Source organism: Rana temporaria, chromosome 4 (genome assembly GCF_905171775.1).
Source record: "Rana temporaria chromosome 4, aRanTem1.1, whole genome shotgun sequence".
NCBI lineage: Eukaryota > Metazoa > Chordata > Amphibia > Anura > Ranidae > Rana > Rana temporaria.
In genome coordinates, this window is record NC_053492.1 from 421,846,216 (window position 1) to 421,860,584 (window position 14,369).

A 14,369-nucleotide genomic window follows, 5' to 3' on the forward strand; every position below is an offset into this window, starting at 1 on the left:
TTGTAAACACACACTAGGTGAAACATAACCCCTTCAGCGCCCCCTGTGGTTAACTCCCAAACTGCAACTGTCATTTCCACAATAAAGAATGCATTTTATATGCATTTTTTGCTGTGAAAATGACAATGGTCTCAAAAATGTGTCAAAATTGTGCGAAGTGTCCGCTGTAATGTCGCAGTCACGAAAAAAATCGCTGATCGCCGCCATTAGTAGTAAAAAAAAAAAATAATTAAAAAAAATGCAATAAAACTATCCCCTATTTTGTAAACGCTATAAATTTTGCGCAAACCAACCGATAAACGCTTATTGCGATTTTTTTTACCAAAAATATGTAGAAGAATACGTATCGGCCTAAACTGAGGAAAACACATTTTTTTTATATATTTTTGAGGGATATTTATTATAGCAAAAAGTAAAAAATGTTGAATTTTTTTCAAAATTGTCGCTTTATTTTTGTTTATAGCACAAAAAATTAAAACCGCAGAGGCGATCAAATACCACCAAAAGAAAGCTCTATTTGTGGGGAAAAAAGGACGCCAATTTTGTTTGGGAGCCACGTCGCACGACCGTGCAATTGTCAGTTAAAGCGACGCAGTCCCGAATCGCAAAAAGGGGCCTGGTCCTTTACCTGCATTTTGGTCCGGGGCTTAAGTGGTTAATCAGTTTTTTGTTTTTTTTAAGTCACATACCCTTAGATCCATGCTTCCAGTCAGTTAGCCTTTGGGAGGGAGACAAGGTGTAGCTTTCTCATCAGATCTTAAGAAAGCTGAAGTTGCCAAATCTTGCAAGACGGGTGCACAATGCAGGATCCCTTTTGGTACCACCTGTTATGCAGAGAACCTAAACTGTGGAAACTGGGCACAAAAAGGCAAGCAGAAGACTAAAGTCTAGTCACCAGTATTGCCTGTAGGCTTTCTGCTGCCAATCATTCTCCATGACCAGCATGTCTTGTACTGCGCTGTTTGGAGGCAACCATCCTTGCAGAGGAGCAGAGCTCTTGTCAGATTAAGTAATAAGAAAGTAGCAGCAGGTGGTGTGCAGAAAGCACATATCTTCTAAAGGAAGCAGAAGCAGGCAGATCCTTGCACTTCGGGTCCAGCACAGGGATGACATCACCGAATCTCACTCAAAATCTGCTGAGACTAGCAGTCAGACAGCAGTGCCTTAGATGATCTCACACTGTTGCTTTACAGCATGGGTGCTCAACCTGTGGCCCTCCAGCTATTGCGGAACTACATGTCCCATGAGGCATTGCAAACCACTGACAGTTTCAAGCATGACTCCCAAAGGCAGAGGCATGATGGGACTTGTAGTTCTGCAACAGCTGGAGGGCCACAGCTTGAGAATCCATGCTCTACATCTCAGTGCTATCTTCTATAAGCATTGTATACCTTCCTGAATACTGATTACAGACAAGTATATGGATTAATACCATTTGAAGGCATTTCCTAGATGGCAAATTTTAATTTTTTGTATTAAGGCCTTCTTTAACCACTTCCCGACCGCCGCATGTACATATACGTCGGCAGAATGGCACATACAGGCACATTGGCGTACCTGTACGTCCTTGCCTAGACGGGGGTCCGATCGAGACCCCCCCCCCCCCCCGCTACATGCTCCCCTCCCTCGGGGAGCGATCCGGGACGCGATCGCTCCCCGGAGCTGAAGAACGGGGAGAGCCGTATGTAAACACGGCTTCCCCGTGCTTCACTATGGCGCTGCATCGATCGAGTGAGTCCACTAAGTGAACACTAAATCCTACAGCGCCCCCTGTGGTTAACTCCCAAACTGCAACTGTCATTTTCACAATAAAGAATGCAATTTAAATGCATTTTTTGCTGTGAAAATGACAATGGTCCCAAAAATGTGTCAAAATTGTCCGAAGTGTCCGCCATAATGTCGCAGTCACGAAAAAAAAACGCTGATCGCCGCCATTAGTAGTAAAAAAAATAAATAAAAAAAAAATGCAATAAAACTATCCCCTATTTTGTAAACGATATAAATTTTGCGCAAACCAACCGATAAACGCTTATTGCGTTTTTTTTTACCAAAAATAGGTAGAAGAATACGTATCGGCCTAAACTGAGGAAATAAAAAAATGTTATATATGTTTTTGGGGGATATTTATTATAGCAAAAAGTAAAAAATATTGCATTTTTTTCAAAATTGTCACTCTATTTTTGTTTATAGCGCAAAAAATAAAAACCGCAAAGGTGATCAAATACCACCAAAAGAAAGCTCTATTTGTGGGGAAAAAAGGACGCCAATTTTGTTTGGGAGCCACGTCGCACGACCGCGCAATTGTCTGTTAAAGCGGCGCAGTGCCGAATTGTAAAAACCCCTTGGGTCATGTAGCAGCAGGGCCACCATCAGGAATTATGGGGCCCCTTACACAGCTTCAGGCATGGGCCCTCCTGGAGCAGAAAACCAGGGGGGGGGGGGTGCTGCCGCCTGAAATTGAGAAGCGGGGGGGGGGGGCTGCCGCGAATTGAGAAGCGGGGGGGGGGGGCTTTACAAATTAGAGAAGAAATAAAGAAAAATATATATAAAAAAAGGGGGGGTAGCCATCCTGGGCCCTTTAATAAAAAGAAATAAAAAATATATATAAAAAATATATATATTTTTTTAAAAAGGGGGGTTGCCATCTGGGGACCTCTGGGCCCTTTAATAAAAAAAAAGAGACCTCTGGGCCCTTTGATAAAAAATAAACAAAAAAAAAATAAACACTTATAAAAAAATGTATATATATAAAAAAAATTAAATAAAAGAAATATAAAGATATATAAAAAAAAGTTTTTTTTATAAAAAAAAGGGGGGTTGTCATCTGGGGATCTCCGTGCCCCTGGGAACCTCCAGACCCCTAAAAAAAAATTGTCCCTTTAACAAAACATAAAATAAAAAGATATTAAAAAAATATATATATTTTTTATAAAAAATAAATAAAAAAAGGGAGGTTGCCATCTGGGGCCCTGGGGACCTCCGGGCCCCTTACAGGTGTACTGCCTGTACCCCCCCGAGGGCGGCCCTGTGTAGCAGCATATTGGTCCGGTCCTTAAGTGGTTAAGGTTGAGGCCCAATTGGCACTGGCAGTCCTGCATTTAGCTTTTTTAAATGCAAGAAAAGTTATCTGAAAGTATAAACAGTTTTATGCTTCCCAGATCATTTTCTCCTGCATTTAGATGTTCCCGCTTTAAAGCTGGTTTAGCCTGCAAAGTTTCCCCATGGAAATCATTGCTGCGCATCTGCCCAGTACCACATAGGATCTGCCAAAACCTTACCAGCCAGCAATTGAGCCCAAAATCTAATGCACATCCACAGAAAGCTCTTCAATACGTTGATAAGCTGTTGATGAACTTGCCATTAAAACAAACAGATTTCAAATTGTACAAGCACTGAAGATTTACTTGCCAGCAATGAAGACTATGCAATTAAAAAGATCTCTGCAAGCCAAGCATTCTATCTAGAGGCAAGCATCCGAAAAAACAGGCAGCTAAAGAGGATTGTATCCCCTTACTACTGGTCAAACCACAGGCCTCAGTAAAATGTACATACAGGATCTCTTCACCTTCAAAAGAGGTGCAAAAACCTCCAAATGAACATGCAACAATGACAGTGCACCAGTCTCGCAATCCTAGCTGGTAGAAGATACCAAGGGTGATTCTGCCAGTAACACTCTTGGGGGGGCAACAACAATTAAAGTGGATGTAAACCGATTTTTTTTTTTTTTTTAAACTAAGGCTTGCACCTTGTACAGTATGGGATTTCATGTCATCTGTGCCCACTCTTGGCACGAAGCTCTGAGCAATCCTCTTATCTTTTTTCAGTGAACAAAAAAGACAGAAATAGGAGGCAGTTTCACCCCTTGCTGTGAGCGACAGGTGATTTACATATCTCATGCACACGCCTGAGAGGCATTATGTGTACTTCAGATCCCCTCCTTTCTTCTCCAGCTCTCCTAGGATTGGCTGCTCCACACCTCAGCATAATCGGGGCATGCTGAAGTCATGTGGTGACTTTTCTGGATGTTAGTGATCACAGCAGAAGTTCAGTGTTATGCCGCGTACACGCGATCATTTTTCGGCATGAAAAAAATTACGTATTAAAAAAAAGAGATTTTTAATACAGCTTACCTGTAAAATCTTTTTCTTGGAGTACATCACGGGACACAGAGCGGCATTCATTACTATATGGGTTATATGGAGTACCTTCAGGTGTAGACACTGGCAATCTTCAAACAGGAAATGCCCCTCCCTATATAACCCCCTCCCATAGGAGGAGTACCTCAGTTTTGTAGCAAGCAGTATGCCTCCCAAAATGGTCCTCAAAAGAGGGGTGGGAGCTCTGTGTCCCGTGATGTACTCCAAGAAAAAGATTTTACAGGTAAGCTGTATTAAAAATCTCTTTTTCTTTATCGTTACATCACGGGACACAGAGCGGCATTCATTACTATATGGGATGTCCCAAAGCAATGCTTACAATGAGGGGAGGGAGAACATCTCCAAGACAAAAGGATTTAATTTAGAGATATACTCAAATCATAATAAATCCAACTTATTTGAGAAAAATAATCTTAAATTTTAAATTTAACTCAAAAAAAGAGGAGCCCCCGGAATCCGAGGGTCTCAAACTGCAGCCTGCAGCACTGCCTGCCCGAAGGCAGTATCAGTATTCCTTCTTACGTCCAACTTGTAGAATTTTGTAAATGTGTGGACAGAAGACCAGGTTGCCGCCTTGCAAACTTGAGCCATAGAGATCTGGTGGTGTGCTGCCCAGGAGGCGCCCATGGCTCTAGTAGAATGAGCCCTTAATGATACTGGAGGAGGCAACCCTTTCAAGCCGTAGGCCTGAGTGATCAATTGCTTAATCCACCTAGAAATGGTGGACTTTGCAGCTGCCTGCCCCTTCTTGGGCCCATCCGGTAGAATAAACAGCACATCTGTTTTCCGGATCTTCTCTGTAGCTTTAAGATAGGCCTTCATGGCCCTGACAATATCCAAGGTATGCAGCAACCCTTCCTTTCTGGAAGTAGGTTTAGGGAAGAAGGATGGTAATACCAAATCCTGGTTCAAATGAAAACTGGATATGACCTTCGGTAAGAAGGAAGGATGAGGGCGGAGAACGACCTTGTCCTTATGAAATATAAGATATGGTTCCTTACAGGATAAGGCTGCCAGTTCCGAAACTCTTCTTGCGGAAACTATGGCAACCAAAAACACCAACTTCCTTGTCAGTAGAACCAAAGGAACTTCAGCCAACGGCTCAAACGGTTGTTTCTGTAAACTCGACAGAACAAGATTTAAATCCCACGGACAAAGCGGGGATTTAACTGGAGGTTTAATACGTAAGACCCCTTGAAGGAAGGTCTTAACCAGCGAGTGGGTGGCCAGCGGCCGCTGAAACCACACTGACAGGGCAGAAATCTGTCCTTTGATTGTGCTTAATGCCAATCCTTTATCCACTCCTAGCTGGAGAAAACTTAAAACTCTATCTATGGTGAACTTGCGAGGAAGCCATAGCTTGGACTCGCACCAGCCTATATAGGCCTTCCAGACCCTGTGATAAATCACCCTAGAGACCGGTTTCCTGGCTCTGATTAGGGTAGAGATTACTTTCTGAGACAGACCTCTACCCCTGAGAATCAAGGATTCAGCTTCCAGGCCGTCAAATTTAGATGCCGTAAGGCAGGGTGGAGGATCGGACCTTGCGATAGCAGGTCTGGCCTTAGAGGCAGAGTCCAAGGGTTTCCCACTACCATCCTTAGGATTAGTGAGTACCAAGCCCTTCTGGGCCATGCTGGAGCTACCAGGATAACTGGTATGTGCTCCACCCGGATCCTGCGCAGCAGGCGGGGTAGTAACTGGAGCGGGGGAAACGCATAAAGAAGCTTGAACTGATGCCAAGGGCAAACCAGAGCATCGGTTCCGCAGGCCATCGGATCCCTTGAGCGGGACATGAACCTGTCTAGCTTCTTGTTGAGTCTCGATGCCATGATATCCACGTCCGGCACTCCCCATCTTTGGCAGAGTGCTTGAAAGACTTGTGGATGCAGAGACCATTCCCCCGGCCATAGAGTCTGGCGGCTTAAGAAGTCCGCCTGAAAGTTGTCCACTCCGGGAATGAATATTGCCGATATGCAGGGCACATGAGCCTCTGCCCATAGGAGAATCAAGCTCACTTCTCTCTGAGCGGCCTGACTCCTGGTCCCCCCTTGGTGATTTATGTATGCCACTGCCGTGGCATTGTCTGATTGAATTCTCACCGGGAGCCCCTGCAATTTCGACGTCCAAGCCCTGAGGGCTAGTCGAACAGCTCTGAGCTCCAAGATGTTGATGGGTAAAAGCTTCTCTGGCTTTGCCCAAATACCTTGGCGAGTGGAACCATCCACAATCGCTCCCCAGCCCGTCAGGCTGGCGTCTGTGGTCACTATCTTCCAAGCCACTGGGCTGAAAGATTTTCCCTTCAGTAGATTCTGAGGGTCTAACCACCAACACAGACTTTGCCGGACTCTTGATGAGAGAGGCAACGGGATATCCAAGGCCTGTGGCCTTCTGCTCCATGCTGACAGGATGGCTGCCTGCAGGATGCGAGTGTGGCTCTGGGCGTATGGCACCGCCTCGAAAGTAGCCACCATCTTGCCTAGTAATCTCATACATAGGCGAATAGTCGGTTCTTTCTTGCTTAGAACCAGTAGGATTAATTCCTTGATGGCTTTGACCTTCCTCAGAGGTAGGAACACCCCTTGTTGTTCCGTGTCTAATCTCATGCCGAGATATTCCAACTGCCTTGTGGGCTGGAATGCTGACTTTTCTCGATTTAGGACCCAGCCGAACCTCTCGAGGTATTGGACCGTGAGGGCCACTGCTCGTTCCAAGCCGGGAGACGAGTGGTCTATGACTAGGAGGTCGTCCAGGTATGCTAGGATCGTGACCCCTTGGATCCTTAGCTTGGCTAGGATTGGAGCTAGAACCTTCGTGAACACCCGGGGGGCCGTAGCCAACCCGAAGGGAAGCGCCACGAATTGGAAATGACGCAAAGCCACCATAAAGCGTAGATATCTTTGATGTGGCTGATAAATTGGAACATGAAGGTAGGCATCCTTTATGTCTATGGACGCCATGAAGTCGTCTTTTTGGAGTGTGGCAGCTGCTGACCGCACGGATTCCATCCGAAATGAGCGGACTTTTAAGTATGCATTTACCATCTTTAGGTCCAAAATTGGCCTGACATCTCCATTGGGCTTTAGGATGATGAATAGGTTGGAGTAGAAACCCAGCCCCTGTTCCAGGACTGGTACCTCTACTATTACTTCCTGGGAAAGTAGATGATCTAGAGCCGACCTTAATGCGGCTCCTTTCTCCAGATCGTTTGGAATCCTCGACTCCTGGAAATGAGGAGGAGGAAACCTTAGGAATTCTAGCTTGTAGCCTGTGGCCACGGAAGACCGTACCCACTCGTCGGGAATGCTGGCTTCCCAAATCTCCGAAAAGAGTCGCAGCCTTCCCCCCACCTTCGTGGGTGGGGGCGCCCCTTCATGAGGTAGACTTGGGGGCTGGTTTTGCTGGCTTGCGAAACCACTGCCTCTTGCCCCTAACAGCCTGTCCTTGTGATCTGCTGTTGAAGCCGAAGTTTGTTCTTGCAGGAGGCCGTCGATACTGCTTGGCATTAGAGGGCCCCTGCCCAGGGGAGGACTGTCGTTTAAACGCAGGTCCCTGAACCCTCTTCTTAGTTGGCAAGAGAGTACTCTTGCCGCTTGAAATGGTCTGAATGTATTTATCTAAGTCCTCTCCGAAGAGCCGTCCTCCATGGAAGGGAAACCCTGCCAGGAGCTTCTTGCATGGGGGCTCAGCCTCCCAGCTTTTTAACCATAAGAGTCTTCTCATATGGATAAGGGATAATGATAAACGTGACGCTTGTTGGATAGAATCCTTGATTGCGTCTACCGTAAAACATATGGCCTTAGGGACATCCGAAAATTCTTCTGCCTGCTCGGCAGGAATAAGTTCAAGCATTTGCTTAAATTGATCCGATAAAGCTTGAGCGACTCCAATCGCAGCCACGGCTGGCTGTACTACTGCCCCTGCAGAAGTGAAGGAGTTCTTAAGTAGGGCTTCCAAGCGTCTATCAACTGGATCTTTGAAAACCTGTACGTTTTCTACAGGACATGTTAACGATTTGTTAACACATGAGATGGCTGCGTCTACTGCAGGAGAAGCCCATCTCTTGGAAAACTTTTCTTCCATAGGATATAAGACAGAAAATTTCTTAGGTGGAAAGAAAACCTTGTCTGGTTTGTTCCACTCTTGGAACAAGACTTCCTCCAATAGAGGATGGATCGGAAACACAGCACTGCTTTGAGGCGCCCTCAGTGAGCCCAAAGCTGAAACCGTCGATACCTGGAGATCTGGTACAGGCAGGTTGAATGCCTTATGGACCAAGTCCGTCAAGCCCTGAATCCACCAGCTCTCCCTCAGGGAGACTGCCCCAGACTCCTCTGTATCCGGATCTTCGATCCCTGAACCTACTTGGTCTCTGTCCAAGAGGTCCAATTCCCCAGAGGAAAGGACCTCCTCTTCCGAGGGTCCGCGCACGGGTGACGGAGATCTATTCCGCTTACTACCCCGCATGGCTGCGGCTATCATTTCTCCCATGCTTCTCCGCATCTCATTTAAAGAGGCGAGTAACACCTCCTCCGTGACCACTTTAGGGTTGGGTTGACTCGCGTCAGCTCTAGCCCCAGACCCCGATGGCCCAAAGGCTCCCTGTGGGGAAAGCAGCGGCATAGCTCTATCCGAGACCTCAGATTCTGCGGGGGAATCCCCACCTTTTGTACCCTCTGATCTTGATGCCATGGTACAATACCGAGGTACACCTGCTACTTATTGGTACCTGGGACTTATAATAGTTAAATGCCCAAACACCTGTTTGGGGAATAAAAAATGTTTCCTCTACCCTAGATGACACTTTTTTTTTTTTTTTTTTTTCAAAGAAAAACTTTTCTTCTTTTTTTTTTTTTTTCAATCTAGGCAAGAAAAAACATTCTATCCCCCTGAGTAGTATTGCCAAAGAAAAGACTATGAGATGGAAAAGAAAACCAGCCTATTCCTAGGCTAAACCACAATCTTCTGAAGACTGTAGTATTCTTTCTGGCCACTGTGTGTCCTCAGCGCCCCGTGCTTCACTCCAGTCCTTCCTCCCTTAAGCCAGAGAAATGAATGAGCTGTGGCATCTAAGGAAGGGCCGCCCCTTCCTTTAAACCACTGACCCGCCCTTCCCCCCCAGCTAAAACGGCGCCAAATGCGTCTATAACACGTGCACGCGCACCGCGCGCGCGCCCGCCGACGGGGGGGGGGGTTGGGAGGAAGGGCCTCTCTGTTCCTGCAGCCGCAGGCCTGGAACACACGAGGAGGTCAGCGTTTTGCCTGCCTTGCAGGCATGAGGGAGAGGACTGGATAGAGCATCGCATGGAGGCTTGAAGGTAAGCATAGCTCTCTGACACACACATACACTTGTACATAAAAGGCCCCACTCACAGCTTTTCCAACACTACCAGGGAGGTCACTTTTTATGGGGAAATATAACATATAGAGCCATCCTATCTTCATGATATGTGACTGGTTTGCCAGATGCAATGCATAACCTTAGGCATGTCCCCTGTGACCTCCCAGAAAAAACTTGCTAAGAGCCAAGCCCCGCAGGTTTTTCCCCTTACTTACCTGCTCCATGCCGCAGGACTTTGCCAAGCAAGAGGTCCAATCTTCCCCCATCTCCGTGGGGATGTCTAGACCTTCAGGCCCTGGGAACCTTCTTCTTCCATGAAGGATCCACTGTCCTGGGCCCATACAGCACCCTGGCAAACAGAAAACATTAGGCGCCCCAAAGGTTTTCTAAGTTCTGGGCCCAGGGTCCAGCTCTCTTAAAAAGAAAGCATTATGGGCTATACCCCAAGGGTTTGGGGTCCGGTTACTGACCACTTTAGCGCGCAGGCTTTTTTGGACAGAACCGGTAGCTCACCTAATCCCAAGGATGCGGAGGCAAGCTAAACCATGACTAACACCTAAGACACTGGCGTAAAAACTGAGGTACTCCTCCTATGGGAGGGGGTTATATAGGGAGGGGCATTTCCTGTTTGAAGATTGCCAGTGTCTACACCTGAAGGTACTCCATATAACCCATATAGTAATGAATGCCGCTCTGTGTCCCGTGATGTAACGATAAAGAAAATGTCATTTAAAATGATGGTGTGTGGGCTTCACATAATTTTTCGGGTTCTGAAAAATGACAAAAAAAATTTGAACATGCTGCATTTTTTAACAACGTTTTAAATGATGTCGTTTTTCGGGTTGTAAAAAATGATCGTGTGTGGGCTAAAACGACGTTAAAAACCCATGCATGCTCAGAAGCAAGTTATGAGATGGGAGCGCTCGTTCTGGTAAAACTACCATTCATAATGGAGTAAGCATATTCATCACGCTGTAACAGACAGAAAAGGGCAAATCGTCTTTTACCAACAGGAAATCAGCTAAAGCAGTCCCAAAGGTGGCATCATCCGCATGGAACTTCCCCTTTATAGTGCCGTCGTACGTGTTGTACATCACTGCGCTTTGCTAGAGCATTTTTTTAAAACGATGGTGTGTGGGCAACGTCGTTTTAATGATTAAGTTGGAAAAAACAAAGTTTTTTCTACATGCCAAAAAACGACATTTTTTTTTCATGCCGACAAATGATCATGTGTACGCGGCATAAGAAGGGGAGTGTAGAGGTGGGTGGGGAGTCTACCGACATCACTAATCCACCCATCAAGCTCCAAGCAACAGACCCACCCACAGAATCTGCAGTTTTTCAGGTCTCATAACAGACAGAGGGGATACATTTGACAGGTAAGGATACATGCAGAAGACATGTACAGTGCAACCTCGGATTACGTTACGAGCATAATCCGTTCCAGGAGAGCGCTCGTAATCCAAAAGTACTTGCATATCAAAGCGAGTTTCCCTTTTGAAGTCAATGGAAACAAAAATAATTTGTTCCGCATTGAAATCAATGGCATGCAATACCACAATGTGGCCGGAGAGCCTCGGGAACACACGGAAAGGCCCGAGGACAGCTCAGCTGACCTTGAAAAGGCTCTGGAATGGTGTATTTTCGATCAGCGCTGTCATGAGTCAGAATTTTTAAGAATACAGTGCTTGCAGTTAACGAGCATTTCGCAATACGTTAGCTGCAATCTGAGGTTCCACTGTATATCCTTATAGATAACCACTATGGCAGTAGATTAGAAAGGATGAAAGTGGGTTTACAGCCACTTTAAGCCGAGCCATACACTGGTAGATTTAAATGCGAATTTTCTTACAAATCTGGTTAGTGCGTTCCATAATATTAGAAGATCTGATTAATGTCACTCAAAAGTACTTAAAAATTGTATTTGCTTTAAACATTCGATTTTGGAACTCCAATCAAAAACCACATTCACTTTTAGAAGGGCTCATGCACACAGGATGTTTTTACAGCTGCTGTTAGGGCATTGGCGTTTTTTTTTTTTTTTGAGCTGCCTCTAAAAGCCCTCCATGCTAGCCTACGTATCCCTGCACACAAACTGTCAGATGCATTTGGAGGCATAAGCATTTAGAAACAGGAAAAAAAAAAAAAGCGCCTGTGCCATCAGGAGCAGTAAAAACGCCAAAAAAAAAAATGCAAAAATGCTCAAAAAAAAACATGTCAAGCCACATTTGACATTTTTTTTACATTTAACCACTTAAGACCCGGACCAATATGCAGGTTAAGAACCCGGCCCCTTTTTGCGATTTGGCACTGCGTCGCTTTAACTTACAATTGCGCGGTCGTGCAACGTGGCTCCCAAACAAAATCGGCGTCCTTTTTTTTCCCCACAAAGAGAGCTTTCTTTTGGTGGTATTTAACCACTTCCAGACCTGCGCACGACGATGTACGTCCTTTTTTTAAAGATGGATATCTCGGTAACGGCAGCAGCTGCTGCCACAACCGAGGTATCCATCTTTAGTGTGATCGGTCCTGTACACGATAACGGCGGTCTTCGCCGTTATCAGTGGCGGGAGATGGCCCCCCCCCCCTCCCGCCGCTTACCAGAGCCGTCGGTAGCGGCGGAGGAGATCGGGTGCGCTCGGCTGCTGACTGGGGACGCGACTGAAGGAAAAATCTCCTTCACCCGTCCCCATAGCTCTGCTGGGCGGAAGTGACGTCAAAACGTCAGTCCCGCCCAACCTCTTAAAGAAACATTTTTTTTTTTGTCATTTGAAAAATAACAGTGTCAATTTTTTTTTTCTTGCATTTTAGTCTAAATATTAGATCCGAGGTCTTTTTGACCCCAGATCTCATATTTAAGAGGACCTGTCATGCTTTTTTCTATTACAAGGGTTGTGTACTTTTTACACTGATATTTTTTCAGTGTAAAAAGTAATAAAATAAATAAAAATAAATAAGAAAACAAAAAAATGTTTTTTTAAAGCGCCCTGTCCCAACGAGCTCGCGCGCAGAAGCGAACGCATACTCGAGTAGCGCCCGCATATGAAAACGGTGTTCAAATCACATAAGTGAGGTATTGTTGCGATCGTTAGAGCGAGAGCAAAAATTCTAGCCCTAGACCTACTCTGTAGCTCAAAAAATGCAACCTAAAGAAATTTTTAAACGTCGCCTATCGAGATTTTTAAGGGTAAAAGTTTGACGCCATGCCACAAGCGGGAGCAATTTTTAAGCGTTACATGTTGGGTATCATTTTACTCGGCGTAACATTATCTTTCACTTATTGACCCCATATCTCACTGTAAAGAGGACCTGTCATGTCATATTCCTATTACAAGGGATGTTTACATTCCTTATAATAGGAATAACAGTGATTAAAAACATTTTTGGGGGAAAAAAGTGTCAAACTAAAATAAAGTAAAATGAACAATATATATATATATATATATATATATTTTTTGTTTAAAGCTTTAAATACTTTTTTTTTTATAAGACACGCGTTCAAAAAATTGCTGCGGAAATACCGTGCGAGATAAAAAGTTGTAATGGCCGCCATTGTATTCTCTAGGGTCTTTGCTAAAGAAGCATATATAATGTTTTGGGGTTTTATGTAATTTTCTGGCAAATAAATGATAATTTTTCCATGTAGGAGAGAAATGTTATAATCGGCCTGGGTGCTCCAGAATGCCTGATGGTGCTCCCTGCATGTTGGGTCTCTGTATGTGGCCACACCGTGTAAAAGTCTCACACATGTGGTATCGCCATACTCGGGAGGAATAGCAGAATGTGTTTTGGGGTGTAATTTGTGATATGCATATGCTGTGTGTGAGAAATAACCTGCTAATATGACAGAAACAAAAATTCAGTCTTTTTTCTTTTATAGCACAAAAAATAAAAAACCCAGAGGTGATCAAATACCACCAAAAGAAAGCTCTATTTGTGTGAAAAAAAGGACAGAAATTTCATATGGGCACAATGTTGTATGACTGAGTAATTGTCATTCAAATTTTTAGAGCACCGAAAGCTGAAAATTGGTGTGGTTAGGAAAGGGGTTTAAGTGGTCAAGTGGTTAAAGATGCACTGATGTGAAAATGACAATGGCAGTAAAGGGGTAAACCACTAGGGGGCACTAAAGGGTTAAGTGTGCCCTAAGGGAGCGGATTCTTACTGTAGGGGGCGTGGCTGGACGTGTGATGTCATTGATCGTCGTTCCCTATGACAGGGAACGGACGATCAGTGACACTGCCACAGAGAAGAACAGGGAAGGTGCGTTTACACTTACCTCTCCCCGTTCTTCAGCTCCTGTGACCCGATCGCGGGACACCGGCGGTGAGCGTGTTCGCGGGCGTGGTCACTGAGCTTTGGGCGCGCGACCCACAGCTGGGCTGTTAAAGGGCAACGTACCTGTGCCCAGTCGTGCCATTCTGCCGACTCATATTGGCGTTAGGTGGTCCTTAAGTGGTTAAGCCTCGTACACACAAATCTGAATTTCTTGCAAAGCGTCTGACTTTTGTCAGACGGGCGTTGGCCAGGAACTTGTCTTGCATACAAGACGGCACACAAAATTATAGGCCAACCAACACGAATGTAGTACGTTGTTTTTCAGCTCTTTAGCACAACACTTTGGGCACCTTCTGCCAACGTTGCGTTTTGGCAAGGATTGCTACCGAGCATGTTAGTTTTTATTTTGGACTTTTGTACACACGATCGGAAAATCAGACAACAGACTGTCGTCCGCAAAAAAAATTAAAGCCCGCCATCCAACATTTGTCAGCGAAAAATACAATTGTTCGATGGAGCATACAAAACGGACGGATTTTTGGCCAACAGTCTGAACAACTAATTCCCGTCGGAAAACCCAATCATGTGTACGA